This window comes from Vanessa cardui, chromosome 11, assembly GCF_905220365.1.
Source record: "Vanessa cardui chromosome 11, ilVanCard2.1, whole genome shotgun sequence".
NCBI lineage: Eukaryota > Metazoa > Arthropoda > Insecta > Lepidoptera > Nymphalidae > Vanessa > Vanessa cardui.
The window spans coordinates 12080030-12100099 of record NC_061133.1 but is presented as its reverse complement, the minus strand read 5'-3'; positions in this window follow the sequence as shown (position 1 = coordinate 12100099).

Sequence of the window (20070 nt, the reverse complement as noted above, 5' to 3'; positions counted from 1 at the left end):
GCACTGATGTACACGCTAAAGCACAATTAATAAAGTTTAATTGAGTGTATTTTATTCTATTAATAGTCATACAGTAAAAGAAGAAAGACTTATAAAACGTACCTACACAACTAACACACGTGTAAATTACGATTGTAATTGTTTTGTGGGCAAGCCTTCATTTATTTTAATGAGGATCTCCAACAGTGATAGAATATGCATAGCAAAATGGCGCTTAAGTATTCAATGATATTTATTGTTTTTATTTTTTTTACTTTTTATAATTGTGTCGTATCCTAATAAACATTTCTTTCTTTCAATAAAAGAAAAAAACGTATAAATTTCATATCAAGAGATTCATGATTATTGTCATTCGTATAAAACTTCTAAACATAACGGAATACATAAACCAAAAATGTATTCTGGATTCAAACCATTGGATTTAAATTTAATGGGTTTCGGCTTGGTGATAACTCACCTAGATTAAAATAGATGTTTTTATACACATTTTTGCGCTGGAAAATGAAATAGTTTCGCAGAATGCAGTCAAAAAATGTTATATCTAAATTTTAAACTTTTATTGTTCATTGGGTGTAGAAAATAAAACTGATAAATTATAAAATATTTCAGAAATAAATTATTAGTCAGAGAACTAAGGTTATAGCGAATTGAACAGTTTGAACATATGTAACGCTATACCGACGCTGTTGGAACAGACTGTATTTTGACGTCATCAGATCAGCAAACGTGGTATAGGGAGCCCTGATGCTCAGTTAGGCGATGCTATTCTTAAGGCACCAGCTTCGATTTGGGAAGGACACTTGAAGATCAGTGGCGTACTGTAGATTTATTCGGGCTAACGATCATGATGATTATTATTTTGAAGATTTAAAATTAGAAACCATGATATTGATTATATCTTATTGTATTCACACAGAAACAGACGTTTGATATATTATTTATTCAAATAGGCTCGTACAAATATTTTTGATCGTCATTTAACAAGATAAATAAACGGCAGAACATGGTATCGTATTATCGATAAGAACCTTTAAGAACCTTTAAAGGGATGGAAATGTCTTGCTACGATTTTTTCCTTAAGTAGGCTCATAAAAGCATTAAATGTAAAGCAACGATGGTTGCTTTACATTTCGGAGAAAACCGACAAGGAATTTAATAGTTACTTTTTTCCACCGTTTCACAAAGATGTTTTTCAAAATTATCATCATTATTATAGATACATGTGTAATTATTCAAACTTTTATTGTATACCATATCACATTAGTTAAAATTAAGCCAAACAAGTCAGAATAAAATATCCGGCACACTAAAATTCTACCAAATTATTCCAGGTATTTATGTTTAGGACGTATGAAAATATAGATCAGAGGGGCCCAACCTATTTATACCTACACATATATATTACTAACATAGAATGCAGCAATGTAGTATAATTTGTGCCACGTATAGTTCTTGCCACGCCCGAGCCAAGAACGGCTAAATTGGCGTAACAGCAGATTGTTGCCTTGCTATTAATGGCGGATTATATTATTGTACAATGATCATGGCATGGTGTACTCTATAGTGCAATTGGTGTGTGTTTTAAACAAATAATTCCGCCAAATCATTATTAGGTGAAGTAATTAATATTTTTAATTATTATTAATCCACCTTTACCACGTCACTCCAATTTTTGCAAACACATATGACAGATTTGCCTCCAATATACGTATATCATATTTGATTTCTTTCGGTAGAGAGTGAATATTTTGATATTAAAAAAAAATTATCAAAATTTTATTTTTGGGATAAATAAAATGATTTTTATTTGACATCACAAGCGCTTCGCCAATCGTTTTTTTAATATTCAATATTGTCTGTATTAGATTTTATTTTGTACGTTTAAAGATTTATAATTTTCATTAGTATTTTATTAACATAAAAATTGTGTTCGCTATGTCAGTACACGAAAGTTTCTTGTTAATATATTAAAATTACGTAGACTCGATTTATCTTGCTTTCTTATTCAGTAAATTCGTTTTAGGCTCAGAAGTAATATTCTAAAAATTCCTTCAGCCCTCCTTTGGGGAACTACTTTGAATAAAGTTGTCAGGAATCAAATAACGTTACTTACGACCTGACTTTGCTTGAGGAAAATAAATGTATATTATTCAAATTTATTAATTTATTAAATTTATTCAAATTTGTAAGACAGTTGTGATATAAAAGCGAATGAGTCTATATATATACATATATAATTAACTATTTTTAATATGAGGGTAAGAGTAAGTATTGAGTTTATAGGTGGTTTTTCTGGATAGAATCTGTATTCGAAACCGGTAATCTTACATTAAACTTAATCTATGAAATTATGATTCAATAGTAATAAAAGCTTCCTGGAATAAATAATATTTCATTTAGTTAAACCACAATCGCTGTGTAACCTTTTAGTTTCTTTTCTATAATTCCGACTTTCTTCGAAATAATTTTGTGAATCGACTTTATATGAACCGCTCCACCATAAAATATTCTTACTCTATAATATAATTTGTACAGCTAGCCATGTAGGTATATATGGCGTTAAGTTGTCGACATAAGTGATGGTATTATCGCCGTCTTAAGACCAAGCTGTGAACGTGTTAGCCAATTCAAAAAGTTTAATGTAAACTTGAATGTTGTTCAAACTAAAATTAATGAAGATAGAATAATATTATATAAGAACGACGTATTAAAAAATTGGAACAACCACAGATTTGGTACGTTTGTTCGTTTCTACTTTACTATTTATAATACAAAAGAATAATTTTAATATTTGTAGAAAATTCGCTAAAAGCGTGGCTTTTAAGACCTTTTTTGTAACAATATGACATTATACATTATGACATCGGTGATCGAACAAAATTCTATCACTGTACAAAAGCGGGTGGATCGATGAGAGTTATCAATTTTAAGGCAAAGGCAGTCCAAATCAACAACTGACGTAGGGCTGAACGCCCTAGTAATTTTGAATGACTTTCTTTGTGTTTATGTGTTATTTTATAATGTGTTATTAACTTCAAAATTATTAATAACTCAATTTTGCTTTTTTTATATCGATAGACAGACGAGCAGTTGGACTACCTGATGGTAAGTGTTCACCGCCCAGAGACAATGGAGCTATAAAAGTATTAACTATTTCTGTAAGAAGTCCGGACATAATACTGATTACTACTGCTTGGCGGTATATCATCTGATTAGTTGATAGTACATACTCCAGGCGGGCTTGCAGAAAGCCCTACCACTGACTAAATTTAATTATATGTCCCACTGCCTGGCTGAAGCCTTAACCCTGGTGAGAGTTGTAGTTGATTACATCATGATGTCACAAAGCAAGATTCACCACTTCGGTTAGAGCTCAACATTGTCAGTAGACATAAAAAAAAGAATGTCAGTGTTGGCCACGTCTCCAGAAGTCGACAAATTCGAAGTCCATCGAAGATCTGCTAATGTTCAGTGAAAATATAAAAAAAACGCCAAAATTTTTGTAAAAGTAAAATGTAAATATGCACGACCAACTGTGAGCCCGTGGATGTTGTGAATTTAATAAAAAAAACCACATTAATATTGCCAGAAATCTTTCTCAATAATGCACCACTTTGAGAACTAAGGTCTTGAGCCTATTTACACAGGCTCATTCCACCTTCAAACTGAATAATGAACTAAGTAATTTTTGCTGGTAGAATATATGACTGATGAGCGGATATTACACCCTTTGTTAATTAATATGTAATTATTATTGCAATATCATTGAACTATTTCAAATGACCGCACAAATTATATGTCGATGAATGAATGCTTTAATTAAAGTTACAATTTTAGATAAAATATTTGCTACATTTAAGCGTTAATATTAAATATGAAAATGCGCAACCAGGATAAATATTACTTGATTTAATTATGATTCATTAAACTTGTATTATTATTTGACTGCCTCATTTTCGAGTAGTTAGCTTATACGTCTGCATATTCAGAGGTCCTGGGTTCGAATTGATTAAATAAATAAAATTTTAATGACTTTTTTTTTTAAATAATACTCACAATGCCTCATATTCATTGCGAATTTACTAATATTCCTATTTACTCCTCCTTTTAAGCTTATCATTTAGCTTGTTTTAGGAGTGGGCACGACAATAGCTTAACCCTTAACTACCTAGGATGCTTTTGTAATGCAATCTAATGTCCATCGGACTCATTTAATAAATTTAGGGTATTTGAAAGAAAAGAAATAATTATGATTTTTAGAAATGTCCTTTACTGTATCTTACATATTTACTATTTCTTTTATTTGCTTTTTTTAGAACAGATATTTCTTATAATATTTTTATAGTGTTATGCGCACTTATTGCGATTGCGTATGTCGCAACACGGCTTAGATGTTATGAGATTATGTTAGTCCACTGCTGGACATAGGCCTCTCCAAATGCACGCCTCTGTAGTCTTTCATCTAATATTCATCGCTTCTTTCTTTTCAAAGAGGTTCAGATTGAGAAGCTCTTTGTAAAGTAGGATCAGTGAGTAGATCATCGTAGCAAAAAAATTAAAACATAGCTTTATTTTTCGTATCTCTTATACCAATGTCATATTTATAGAAAAATCAAAGATATTAGATTCGATGTCATATGTTCTGTTAGGTTGAAAACTTGTAGGTATACAGGCCTTATTTTTCAAATATTATTAGCTGTTGTGAGACCATCGGGATTTAACAACTTCAATGCTTATAAAATAATTGTCAAAACTAACGTTTCTGTTACTGTGAAAATGCCTATCTATCCATGTGATTCTGCGGCATATACATTTATATCTCATAGAATTCTATGACCGGATAATAATCATATCTACTGTTATTTTGTATTGTTAAAGCGTACTGAAATTTACGTAACACGCGCCCGCCGTATTTAAATGCAAATCTTGTAGGAAATCGTCTGCTATAAAGGTTATTCACTATAAATTCTGACGAGTAAACTGCCGTATTACCGAAGTGGCAGTTTCAGGATAATGATCACGGCTGGATGCGGGAGATATGTCATCTTAGAGTATTCTCGCTATATCTCGCAGATGCTCGTCATAATGTATGTATGTACATATGTTACGTGCTTACTCCTGTTATCGTTAAGATGAAAACTGAAGATGTCACTTTTTGTTTTAGTATTATAAATTTTAATTTAAAAGAATTATAATGTTAATAGTAATTGTGCCACTGTTTGTCAAAGATTTCGTCTCGTCCTCAAGAGAATAAGAGCCTATTTTATAACACAGCTTTGACAGTATGGGAGGTTGATCTGATGAAATTTTTAACATATGCAGTTTTCTTTAAGCATATTAAAACTCCGTGGTATTTGCTGAGGTTTGCCAAAAATAAAAAATTAAAATTTACTTTATTCAAGTACGCTTTTACGACCACTTTTGAATCGTCATTTAACAACTATATTAAGGTGAAGCTACTACCCGTAAGCAAAGTAGATTCAAATGAGAAAAACTGGCAAAAACACAGTAATTATTTGCAAAATTTAAAAATACAAAGTCATGTTAGTTAAATACACATATATATATGTAATATTTCCTGGATGTCAAGATGTTCCTCGCTTTTTCTTATGAGTGGACTTCAGTTAGATTTAGTTTCAAGCTGTTGGATCATCTCCAGGTTAAGCTGAATGCTTGTCAGGAAAAAGTGCTTTCGATATTACTAAAGGAACGCGTACCATTTACAAAATTCCACTATTCCTTAACACGACTATTATAATTTTCTAAGCATACAGCTTTGTTTCGAAGGTTTAACGAAGGTATGAATGGGTTTTTTTATCCAGATTGTGAAGGCCGAGTACACAAAGAGCGAATTATTTTGAGAGGGATCTCACAAAAACGAGCGCGATAACGCAATACGCTGAGTCGCGTCTTTGTGGCGGTATCAAGGATGGGTCAAATTGAATCAAGTACGCCTTCAGGAGAATCGCTTGACTTGGTAATGAAGGCATCGTCAATATAAAAATGATAGTTTTACGTGTGTAATGTTGTAAGGAAAGTGTAAAGGTATGTGTATATGTGTGCGGTTATATTATTAAATTTTAAAATATTACGTTAATTTGAGATTTCTTCGTATACCATTTGTAATTCGACTTTCGGTGGCTCGATCCACCAGACTGGTCTTGGAGCTCACTCTTGAACAGGCTATTTAGAATATTCCATGAAAAAACAGTCTTATCTTTTTTAAATTTACAACCCGTATTTCACCTTCTTAGTGTAGAATATCTAGAAACGAAAAATTTCAAGGCCTTAACTTAAGTAGTTGGGTAACGCTCAGCGATTATGCATAAGTCAGTCAGGACTTGTTATTTTATTTATATAGAAGAAGATAGAGAGCTGAGATGGCCCAGTGGTTAGAACGTGTGCATCTTAACCGATGATTGCGAGTTCAAACCCATATGTGCTTAATTTGTGTTTATAATTCATCTCGTGCTCGGCGGTGAAAGAAAACATCGTGAGGAAACCTGCATGTGTCTAATTTCATAGGAATTCTGCCACATGTGCATTTCACCAAACAGCATTGGAACATCGTGGTGGAATATGTTACACAACCCTCTCCTTAATTGAAGAGGAGGCCTTATTCCAGCAGTGGGAAATTTACAGTCTGTTACTCTACTTACTTTTTTATAAGAAGATATAAGATGAGGTTGGCAATTAATACAGCTTTGGATAAATTTACTCAGAAAAATATGAATGAAAATGCGTATTGGATACAAATCTTTACATATATGTACGCTTTAATTTTGTAATAATTAGGAAACAAAATAATGCTAATGTAATAGAATAGTTCATGAATATGCCTCAGAAAAAATTATTTTCGAGTCCTTGCAAGCATTTTTAAACTTACAATTTTTAAACTATGACGACCTCTGTGTTTTTCATGGGTCCGCCACTCCGAGGTCCCGGGTTTGATTCCCGGCCGAGTCGATGAAGATTACCATTAGTTTTCTATATTGTTTTGGATCTGCGTGTTTGTGGTATCGTCGTTACTTCTGATTGTGCACACAAGTGCTTTAGCTGCTTACATTAGGATCAGAGTAATGTATCTGATGTTGTCTCTTACTTATTTATTTATTTACTATACCACTTTAACGAAATTAAACGACACAACATCTATTCCAAAATCAACCAATTTCCAACAGAACACCGTTCGCCATAGTTCAATAAAGAGGGTGTTGTGAAAGCGACATATATAACCCATGTCCCCACGTAAATGATTTATTAGCAGGAAAATCACATGCCTTAGCTGCTAAGTGGGCGGTTCTTATCACCTACATACCATGCTTTATTTATTATGAATACTTATCGCACAATAACATCAAGAAATACTGTGTCAACTATACGCAAACATTAAGCAACGTTACAAAAGAATACTGGACTAATGTATTAAAAACAAATGAAGATTTGTAAAAAACACATTGGTAAAGAAGGCATAATATTCAATACACGATTAAACAGATAATAATAAAAAAAATATTTATTGAATTTCCAGATATCTATAATATTATAGTCTATAATATTAAGAGCAGAGATGGCCCAGTGGTTAGAACACGTGCATCTTAACCGATAATTACGGGTTCAAACCCAGGCAAGCACCACTATATACATGTGCTTAATTTGTGTTTATAATTCATTTCGAGCTCGGCGGTAAAGGAAAACATCGTGAGGAAACCTGCATGTGTCATCGAAATTCTGCCATGTGTGTATTCCACCAACCCGCATTGGAACAGCGTGGTGGAATATGTTCCAAACCCTCTCCTTAATGGAAGAGGAGGCCTTATCTCAGCGGGGGAAATTTACAGGCTGTTACTTTACTTTACTTATAAAAGTTAAAGTAACTCTGTCTGTCTGTCTATCTGCCGTTCTTTCACGTCTAAGCCGCAGAACCGATTTTATCAATTGTGTGAAGCAAACTTGAACTGCAAGTAAGGTCATTGGCTTTTTTGCCTGATACATGACAACCAACACTCTAAAACTTAAGCGAAACCGCGGACGATTACTAGTGTCACATACATATAATATATATACTTGTATTTAACTAAAATGGCTTTGTTTTTTTAAAGGTTCAAGAAGAGTAACTACTGAATTTCTTGCCGGTTTTTGTCTGTAGAATCTTCATTCCGAACCGGTGATAGTTTCATTTAATATAATTGTTAAATGACAAAGTGCTTGTGAAAGCCTCCTTGAATACAGTATATTTTGTTTCTTTTTTTAATTATACAGATTAGCAGATTAAATGCGTACTCTTGTATAAAATGTTTGTTTTTATTGTATCCAGTTAACCCTTATTGGATTGAAAAAAATAATTAATCGTTATAAAGAAAACCTTTATAAAAGTCAGCGGTTTGTGAAAAAGGTCAATTTGACGTATAACATGTTTCAAATAACGTATTTTTTTTTTTAATGATAACAGATTTCGGAGCGCGAATTAATTAAAATTTGGCTTACGATTATTATTATTTTTATACTATTAACGTTATTTTTTATGTGTTACCATTACATTTGGTGTCGAAACTCTTGACCTTTGGAGTAGTGGTGCAAAAGCTTCATCAAAAGTATAATAGCTCGCCTCATTGCCTCCACTGGTGACAGGAGGGCTGGTTCGTTTTTTGCCCAGAGGATCGGAATTGCGATTCAAAGGGGAAATGCTGCTAGCATTCTTTCCACCATTCCACGCAGTCAAGATTTATACAGTAACTAATTTTAGTTCATATTTGTATATATTTAAGTACTTAATGTTATTAATTCTTATGTTAATAAATTATATTAAATACATTGGTAACGTTACTATATCAATAGCAATATCAATTACACCAATACCAATTAAAGTTGATAATTAATTATTTCAGTTTGAATTAATTAATTATCAATTTAGCCACGGTGCCCTTGCTCCAACAATCAAAAGAAAGAAGCGATACGAGTCCCTTGATTGATCCATTACATTATCGTATAAAAGGTAATTTGTAAAAAACATATTTGTTAAAGTATTCTCGTATTGTTTTTTGATAGATATACTATAGGGTTGTCTTGGCTGACACCGACTCCAAATATAGCAATAATTATAACTATGTTATATAATCGTAAATCGACTTTTAAATAGTCTAATATTTTTCATTTCATTTTACTTAGGAGGACTCTAAAAATATGTTCAATACGCAATTATTTTTACTACTTTTTAGTACATACTCATTAAGATAGTGTTTTGTTTGAAGTCGGTTTTTCTTTTTGTTAAAATTTTATTTATTTTTTTATTTTAAGTGAAGCTGATGTAGACTAACTATTTTTTCTTAATATGGATAGATTAAGCGTGTCGTTTATATTAATCAGAAACTACTTCGGGGACAATTTCAAAAGAAACTTTCGAATAAAGCAAAAATAGACTTTCGAAAATGCGGCTTTAATACGCCATGCGGCATAAACTACAAGGTTCCCTCGAAAGAGCTGTAATCGACATCGGTAAAAAAACTTTGCAAAAGAGCTAATATATGTCGTACATCATATGGCATCACATCATACGCACAAAATTTGATTAAAGACAGTAAGAAATTCTGCCCCAAAACGCACCCTAACTGTAAGCCGTTTAGGAGTACCATCACTACATAGTATAAAACAAAGTCACTTTCTCTGTCCCTATATCTTTAAAACTACGCAACGGATTTTGATGCGGTTTTTTTAATAGATAGTTTAATTCAAGGGGAAGGTTTTTGTATATAATACATGAACAATATAGTAAAGAAACAGAGACAATTTTAGAAATTTGCAATGTGATATCGTAAATAAACAAATTCTGTAGTACATTTATTAGTATCAGTATTGCACCCGTGCGAAGCCGGGGTGGGTCGCTAGTTTACTATAACATTCGACTATGACAATTAGATGAACATAACCACGCTACGGAAAGTGACTCAAATATCCAAATAACCTATAAATAAAAGATTCGACCGAGTATCACTAACGTGCTCCTCAGAATAGTTCCGTTCCCTTCCGTTCCGTTACTTTGTCATGGATGCTATGCTCAGAACCTTACCAAACTTTCACCAAACCACCCTTGAAGTATATAGTTTATAATAAAAAAAGAATCATCAAAATTGGTTAACGTGATTTTCAGTTATTCACCTATTTGTCGCGGATATACATAATGCAAATTTAAGACTTATGTCGTTTTCATACGGATACCATCATCCGAAAAAATAAAATTAAAATGGGACCCCATGGGAAGCACTACCTTTCAAACAAAAAAAAAAAATCAAAATCTGTCCACCCAGTGAAAAGTTATGAGGTAACAAACATAAAAAAAAAAAAAAAAAATACAGACGAATTGATAACCTCCTCCTTTTTGAAGTCGGTTGAAAATTATAAGATTCATTTTATTTTACTTATCTATACAGATATCATGTTTATAAGCAACTTATTATGGAATCAAGATGTCAGAAATTTTCGAGTACGCATTATGAATAAAATTATGAAAGAATTTTGTTATTCGCGAACCGTAAGACGCGTTACAGGTTCTTAAAAAGTTACCGTTAATGTTCCAAGTTTTATTGTAAACGTTCGAAACATTTAAATTTCGAAGCACCTTTCGTCTTTTCCATATCAATGGCTGGAAAAAACCTTACCACCGGTATACTGTAAAAAAAACTTGAAATACCCTTTCATAAACTATTGAGCTGAGATGGCCCAGTGGTTAGAATGCGTGCATCTTAACCAATGAATGCGGATTCAAACCAGGCAAGCGCCACTATATATATGTGCTTAATTTGTATTTATAATTCATCTCGGGCTCGGCGGTGAAGGAAAACATCGTGAGGAAACCTGCATGTGACAAATTTCATAGAAATTCTGCCACATGTGTATTCCACCAACCCGCATTGGAATAGCGTGGTGGAATATGTTCCAAACCTTCTCCTCAAAGGGAGAGGAGGCCTTTAGCCCAGCAGTGGGAATATATAGGCTGTAGTTGTTGCAACTCATTTTAAAATTAGAACAAATTGCTTTAAGATTTTATTTAAAGTTCGTAGGTATATCACTATTAAGCCGATGCTCAATATTGTAATACAGTTATTCCACGGAAAGACTGACATTCACATATTGAATGATTTTGTATTGATTATAATGTATCGTATTGTAAATACAAAATTAAAAACACTTAAATGTATTCCAAGTAGTATGTATTTCATACTACTTAGAATACATTTCAGTGTGTGTGAACTCATAACGTTCACAAAATTAATGATATTATTCTCGTAGATATGTCTACTTTCTAAACAACATGAATGATTGGACCAGCGTCTCGTTACACACAAAAAGGCAATTTTAAAAAGTACCATTAATAATGACATAAAAACAGCGCTGGCGGTAAGAACGAAACACATTTTGCGAGTACAATTTGTCAAAGCGCCACCGCAGATAATACGAGCTTCCATTGTGTAATAATTATGAATAATTCTGTTATTGTTGTCGGATATTTGACGTTTTAATATTATTATTTGACGATGTTTTGTTATATTTTCATTTGGATTTTCGAATGGTAAAGATATCTTTACATTTTTGTAATTGAAAGACTAGCGTGCTCGAAAATAGCATGCTTTTATCTTGTGCGTATTTTCGTATGAAAAGAAGATTTACTTGGTGGTGGGGCTTTGTGCAAGCCCGTCTGGGTAGGTACCACTCACTCATCAGTTATTCTACCGCCAAATAACAGTACTCAGTCTTGTTGTGTTCCGGTTTGAAGGGTGAGTGAGTCAGTGTAACTACAGGCACAAGGGACATAACATCTTAGTTCCCAAGGTTTGGTGGCACATTGACGATGTAATGTAATATATCTTACAGTGTCATTGTCTATGGGTGACCACTTTCCATCAAGTGGCCCATATACTCGTCCACCAACCTAAAACATAAAAAAAAATTCTTAGAATATCAACAATGATGGGTTTGAACCCGCAATCATCGGTTAAGATACCCACGTTCTACACCACTACAGTTAGAACACTATAGAATGACAACAAAAAAGTATTATTCATAAATTAATAACTTAACGATACGGTTTAAGGCTTAACATAAAAATAACAATTGTAAATGTCTAAAAGGAAATATCAAACAAAACAACAATTTTAAATGTATAAAAGTCATCTCGATATTTCGACGTTTGGAAATCGACAACGTGATTTCAAGGCTTTTTTTATTTAAAATTACAGAATAAATTAAATTAACTATAAAATAATTATATATTTGCTCGCGTTAGAAAAGCAAAATGTAGGTTTGTAATAAACGGTAACAAAATCTACAGAACATTAACATTAATTAACATTTTTAATACTATTTAACAAATAATACATTCATAATTAATACTTTTTAAATCAATTATAACTGACTTAAATCTTAAATCTTAAATCAAGTATAATTTCAATTTTCTCTTAATGTTACAAGGAGTAATATGGTCCCGTACATCAGTAGGTTCTCATTCTCAGTTTCTCACACAACCTCACACAACCACTCTGTGGAACCTACTTTCACCATTGGTATTTCCAATCTGATATGACTTCGAAACCTTACTATAAGAGTTACTTATTTAAAACCTATAGGCAGGCAATGCACATACGAGCTTATCAATACTAAATAAGCATGCTTGTTTGCCGCATATTATTAAAAAATCAAATAAATAAAGCATATATTGTTGATATTATTCGATGTACATACATATACGTGGTTAGCGGTTTTCTCAATATCGAAATTCTCACAATTCGATGCTACTCAATGTGTGGAATAATTTAATAGTCCAAATCTTGAATACATATAACCGTCTCATATAATACAAGATGCATTTCCAGTGCTCGGTGTTTTAGTCTATCTCTAAGATATTCTCGGAAAATGTAAGTAAAACCAGTCTAGGTAGCTTAAAAATAATTACCCCGCATGTAAAATAAAATTTGAGAATTTTTTCATTTGGTCATAAATTAATTTGATAATTGGAAGTTTTTAATCGCCTCTCTAATCGTTAAATAGAGTTTCGTTAATAGAATAAATATATTTTTCCTTTTTTGAGCAATATTAGACATTATTTTGGTCAGTTACTTTAAGCTATAAGAAATACACGTTATTTTTCATCGGTTAGTACCGGTTTGAACAAAACCATACCACAAATTAAATGTTATTGAAACAAAATATTTCCTGCCAGTCAATCTTTAGGTAGAACCTTTGAAAGTGTACATTATTAAGGGGCCTAATGAAAATAAAAGACAAAAATTATTCAATAAAATCCTTAACAAACTCATAGTAATTACAAGTTACCTTTAGAGGGAGAAACACTTATATAAGGCTGTCTTTTTCTTTCCAATATCTAATCAATGATGATAGAAAGAGATGAATCATTGAACTAAACATCCGCTTAACTATGTTTATATTGAAGGCTGTTCATTTATAACTTGTCTTGAGCTAATAGCGGCACACGTCAGGCTATATTTAAGCACGTGGTTCGAAAACAGAACCACGTAAAGTCTTTGTGCTCGTAGTTTCAAGACTTTGATATAAATTTTGAGACATCTTAATTTGCATTTTGCATGCAGGTTACATACGTTAAGTTTTGGGATAAACTTTGACACATCTTTACTTTGTATTGATACATTGTTTATACTATGAAATCTTATATACACATATTACTAAATACATACTCATAGCACGCAACATCATACACAGATACACTCATACAGACTAACACACGCTTGCCCTCATATTATGAACTATATTATTTTAATTCACTACTTAGATTGATAAATAATTTCTTGTGTTTTTGATTTTTTATTGTTGTTTTTACTTTTCTTTTTTATCTTTTTCATTTACCCAGGCGCGCTTGCAGAAAGCTCTACCACCAAGTAAAAATTAGGGTGTCTCTAGCAAATTTCAGCACGGTTCTTACTCATTTTCTTAATTTTATAAAATCGAAAATAGCACGCGCTTTTCAGGCATCCTGTTATATACTTACTTCTCATTCACAAAGTCACTTTTATGGGTAGCATTAGAGCGAGATGGAAATATATTGATCATAACAAAGAAATCACGCTAAGGAGCTTATTTACTATCTACAGATATATAGTGACGATATCACTCATGGAGGCCTAGTAACGTTTAACGGATCAAATGGTATACGTACATATATACGACGACGTTTACATACAAATATACTAAAGCACACCGTGATACAAGTTTGTTCAATTAGTCTGCGTCTTTGTAGTCTTACTAATTTAGTGAATTAACTGTAAATTCAATCTAATGCCTCATAATATGAAATTGTAAAAATTAGTATTTGTTGCAAGTTTTTCTGTTACAATTGAAAACTACTACATATAGTATTCAAAATATATTTAAAATAGTAATTATTATTATTATTACAGCTTTATTTAATTCCACGCAAAATTACAATTCAAAAATTCAACAAAATATATATAATACATAACACGCAGATTAACCAAATATAAAAAAAAAAACAATCTGATTTAATTATTGAGCATTTTGGGTGTGTATAACAATACATTGAATTGTAATTTTGTGTGGAGGAGGCTTTTACCCGTAATTGGTCCACATAAAAGTGTGGACCAACTACGGGTAAAAGCCTCCTCCAAGGAATTCCATCTTTCCATATCCCTGGCAGTAACCATCCATCCCGGTCCAGTTACTGTCGTTAGCTTATCTGCCCACCTTGGTTAATATGGTCGGCCTCTTACTCTTGTACTTTTTGGACCCAACCAATTTAGTATCCTAAAGGTCCACCTGTTGCTTTTTCATTCATCAGCCCACTGCTGTCCACTGCTGAACATAGGCCTCCCCCAGAGCGCGCCACGTTGCTCGGTCCTCTGCGTCCCCCATCCAGCTTCTACCGGCGATCTTGCGAATGTCGTCGGACCAGCGGGTCGGAGGTCGTCCTACATTACACTTTCTGAGAAGCGGTCTCCACTCTGGGACTCGTCTGCTCCAGCGGCCATCGGTCCTACGACAGATATGGCCAGCCTACCATTTCAGCTTGCTGATTCTCTGTTGGTTTATAAAATAGTAATACATTAAAGTAATTCACGACAGAATTGCAACTAGTGTAAGTTAAAAATGTAAGAGGTGTAAGAAAATGTGAAAGATGTAACATTATTCTTTTTCTTCTGTCTTTTAAAAACTTAAGCATTTTTTCAACATAATCAATGTTAGGTTAGTTTACTTCTTATGACATTTGTAATGCACTTTTCATTATTATTTATCTTTTTACTATAGATAGTATATATCAACATTTATTTTGTAGATACTATATGTGTATGTATGTATATATTTTATTTTCAATTCAACGGAATGATAAGCACCCCTGCGGTTGTGAACTTGACTTCGATGTAGTTCGGTGCTATCTTCAGCGCGCTTTTAGGATAGCGAAGGTATCGCTCGGGTCGGGACGGAACTGACCTACCTTTCCTGAAGTGCTGAGTGTGATCATTCTTATTTTGATTACTTTGTTTGTGAACCTAATCCGTCGCTGCCTCAATCCCTATAGAGCGTCCACTGTGACGTAAGTGGTTTAACCTGGATAATGTTACATGCACACATCACATTAAAAATACTACAACAGTGTAGTAATATTCGTTTATATTTTGTTTTAATTACTACAACTAAACCAAGCAATAAATTACGATTAAACGTTCATGTAATTAAACAAAAAACAAAAAAAATTATGTGGTTTTAAATTCAACCGCGAACCAATTATTGTATTCATTTTGAATGCAATTCGACAGTTTTCCGCCAAATACTATCGAAAAGCCGCATATTTTGCTTTTTGGTCAGAGATCACGATTACTATAATTCAATGAGTATTTTGTAATAATATTCGATTTTCTTCTATTGTACTCTAGGTTTAATTATATTACTGCAAGGAGTTTTCATATGTAAGGAGTTTTTATGTATCGCCAATAACCAGATGAAAAATAACTCAGAAGTACCGTGGTATTTGGCTTGGCATCGGTGATATGGTACGTATGATGGTGATAATCAGTTAGTCGTGATTAAGACAGTGGCGTAGCTAGGTGAGGAAGGGCCCCGCTGCATAGAAAAAGAATCGGGCCCTCAGCCCTTTTCCAATCCCTCTTTAACTAATAATTACTCTTTAAAATTATAGATACCAAATCTGAAATCTTGTGCACAGGGTCGTGATTTTCTAGCTTCAGAAACTTAAGGTTTAGTTTAGGCCCCCTGGACTCCGGGGCCCTAGTGCACTGAACCACCTGGCCCTACAATAGCTACGCTACTGGATTCACGTACTACGACTTGATTTAATTTTATTTTTAAAGCAGTATTTGTTTGTGATGTCTTTGAGTATCTCACTTCTGGTTGCTAAAATTACTATTATAAAATTCTTGTCTGTTAGTTATTTCTCAGCTCACTACTAATCTGAATGTAATAAATTGAAAATGCAGAAATAATTTCACTTTCACGGAATAATTTTAATTAAATTAAAATCTGAACCAGAACTTAGTCGAGTTTTATTATAATTATAACTTGATTTTTTTCGCGCTCTTCCACTCTTTGTAAAATATAATAATATTTGTAATGGTATTAAAATTGCATTTGGACTTATCATCATATAAAATACAGAGAGACGAAAGTATTCAAACGGCACTGATTTCCAGCGATCCCTTTCCATTTTAAGTATATTTGTGAGATTCAACTGCTCGGAGGTAATGTGATGAGGCGGCACGTGGCTCCGGTCTTGCGTCTACGAAATCAGTAATGTAATAACATCTGCGAGGGTTATTGAACTGAATATCATTTAAAACGTCTATGTTTTGAAATAGTTAAAATAAAACAAATTACATAACATTAGATTATACCACTAAATTAAATAACCAATCGGTATTCTTCTTTATCTCCTAACGGATATACGTCGACTTACCAATAACCCTGTGTAATAATTATCCTTTTTACAGCCAATATTAGAACTTTTTTTTCGTTCCCAACTTCCCGTTCAAAATCAACCGTCTCTTTTTTCTCGTGCCAGGCAGTACCAGCTCGCCATGCCATGAGAGGAAGTGACGGGAGTGCCACAATACGGTGTCGATCACCGAATCGATAATCATACTAAAAAAATATTATTTCAATCAAAAAGGTATTTAAAAATCAAAACAGTACTAAATATTAAAATTATACGAGTATTTAAAAAAATCATGACACAGCTTATAATTTTCATGTATTTTTGTAAAATACATGAACAATATAGTAAAGAATAACTGATAATTTTAGAAGTTTCTAATGTGATGTCGTAAATAAACAAACTCTGTATTATATTTAGTATGAGTATTGTACGTGTGAAAAGCTGGGGCGGGTCGCTAGTATATTTATATAAAGCATAGCAAAGAACATGTTAGTGTTGCTGTTCATTAAAAACATACACAAAGCCATACAACCAATTAAATGTACTTTTGTTGAATGTAGATGATGTTTGTATACTAAATATCGATGCGAATTTGAAAATTATAAGCTGTGTCATGATTTTTTTTAAATACTCGTATAATTTTAATATTTAGTATTGTTTTGATTTTTAAATACCTTTTTGATTGAAATAATATTTTTTTAATATGATTATCGATTCGGTGATCGACACCGTATTGTGGCACTCCCGTCACTTCCTCTCATGGCATGGCGAGCTGGTACTGCCTGGCACGAGAAAAAAGAGACGGTTGATTTTGAACGGGAAGTTGGGAACGAATAAAAAGTTCGAATATTGGCTGTAAAAAGGATAATTATTATACAGGGTTATTGGTAAGTCGACGTATATCCGTTAGGAGATAAAGAAGAATACCGATTGGTTGTTTAATTTAGTGGTATAATCTAATGTTATGTAATTTGTTTTATTTTAACTATTTCAAAACATAGACGTTTTAAATGATATTCAGTTCAATAACCCTCGCAGATGTTATTACATTACTGATTTCGTAGACGCAAGACCGGAGCCACGTGCCGCCTCATCACATTACCTCCAAGCTGTTGAATCTCACAAATATACTTAAAATGGAAAGGGATCGCTGGAAATCAGTGCCGTTTGAATACTTTCGTCTCTCTGTATTTCATATGAGGATATGTCCAATTGCAATTTTAATACCATTACAAATATTATTATATTTTCAACCGACTTCCAAAAGGAGGAGGTTATCAATTCGTCTGTATTTTTTTTTTTTTTTTTTTTTTTTTTTTTTTTTTTTATGTTTGTTACCTCATAACTTTTCACTGGGTGGACCGATTTTGATAATTTTTTTTTGTTTGAAAGGTAGTGCTTCCCGTGGGGTCCCATTTTTTTTATTTTTTTTTCCGATGATGGTATCCATGTGAAAACGACATAAGTCTTAAATTTGCATTACGTATATGCGCGACAAATAGGTGAATAACTGAAAATCACGTTAATGAATTTTGATAATTCTTTTTTTATTATAAAATATATACTTCAAGGGTAATTTGGTGAAAGTTTGGTAAGGTTCTGAGCACAGGATCCATGACAAAGTAACGGAACGGAAGGGAACGGAACAATTCTGAGGAGCACGTTAGCGATACTCGGTCCAATCTTTTATGTATAGGTTATTTGGATATTTGAGTCACCTTCCGTAATGTGGTTATGTTTATGTAATTATCATAGTCGAATATTTTAATCAACTAGCTACCCACCCCGGCTTCGCACGGGTGCAATACTGATACTAAATATACTACAGAATTTGTTTATTTACGACATCACATCGCAAACTTCTAAAATTATCAGTGTTTCTTTATTATATTGTTTATGTATTATATACACAAACCTTCCCCTTGAATCACACTATCTTTTAAAAAAAACCGCATCAAAATCCGTTGCGTAGATTTAAAGATATAGGGACAGAGAAAGCGACTTTGTTTTATACTATGTAGTGATGGAACTCCTATACGGCTCGCAGTTAGGGTGCGATATGGGGCAGAATTTCTTACTATCTTTAATCAAATTTTGTGTATGTGATGTGATGTCATATGATGTCCGAAATATAGTTGGTCTTTTTCAAAGTTTTTTTGCTGAGTTCGATTACAGCTCTTTCGAGGGATCCTTGTAGTTTACGCCGCGTGACGTATTAAATCCGCATTTTCGAAAGTCTATTTTTGCTTTATTCGCAAGTTTCCTTTGAAATTGTCCTCGAAGTAGTTTCTTACTAGTCGGTGTCAGCCAATAAAACCCTACAGTATATCTATCAAAAAACAATACGAGAATACTTTAACAAATATGTTTTTTACAAATTACCTTTTACACAATAATATACTGGATCAATCAAGGGGCTCGTATCGCTTCTTTCTTTTGATTGTTGGGGCAAGGGCACCGTGGCTGACACCGGCTCCAAATATACCAATAACTATAACTACACGGTATAATCGTTAATCGACTTTTAAGTAGTCTAATATTTTTCATTTCATTTAACTTAGGAAGACTCTAAAAAATATGTTGAATACGCAATTATTTTTATTACTTTTTCGTGCATATTCATTTGTTTTAAAATAGTGTTTTGTTTGAAGTCGGTTTTTCTTTTTGTTAAAATTTTATTTATACAAAGAGTGGAAGAGCGCGAAAAAAATCAAGTTATAATTATAATAAAACTCAACTAAGTTCTGGTTCAGATTTTAATTTAATTAAAATTATTCCGTGAAAGTGAAATTATTTCTGCATTTTCAATTTATTACATTCAGATTAGTAGTGAGCTGAGAAATAACTAACAGACAAGAATTATATAATAGTAATTTTAGCAACCAGAAGTGAGATACTCAAAGACATCACAAACAAATACTGCTTTAAAAATAAAATAAAATCAAGTCGTAGTACGTGAATCCAGTAGCGTAGCTATTGTAGGGCCAGGTGGTGCAGTGCACTAGGGCCCCGGAGTCCAGGGGGCCTAAACTAAACCTTAAGTTTCTGAAGCTAGAAAATCACGACCCTGTGCACAAGATTTCAGATTTGGTATCTATAATTTTAAAGAGTAATTATTAGTTAAAGAGGGATTGGAA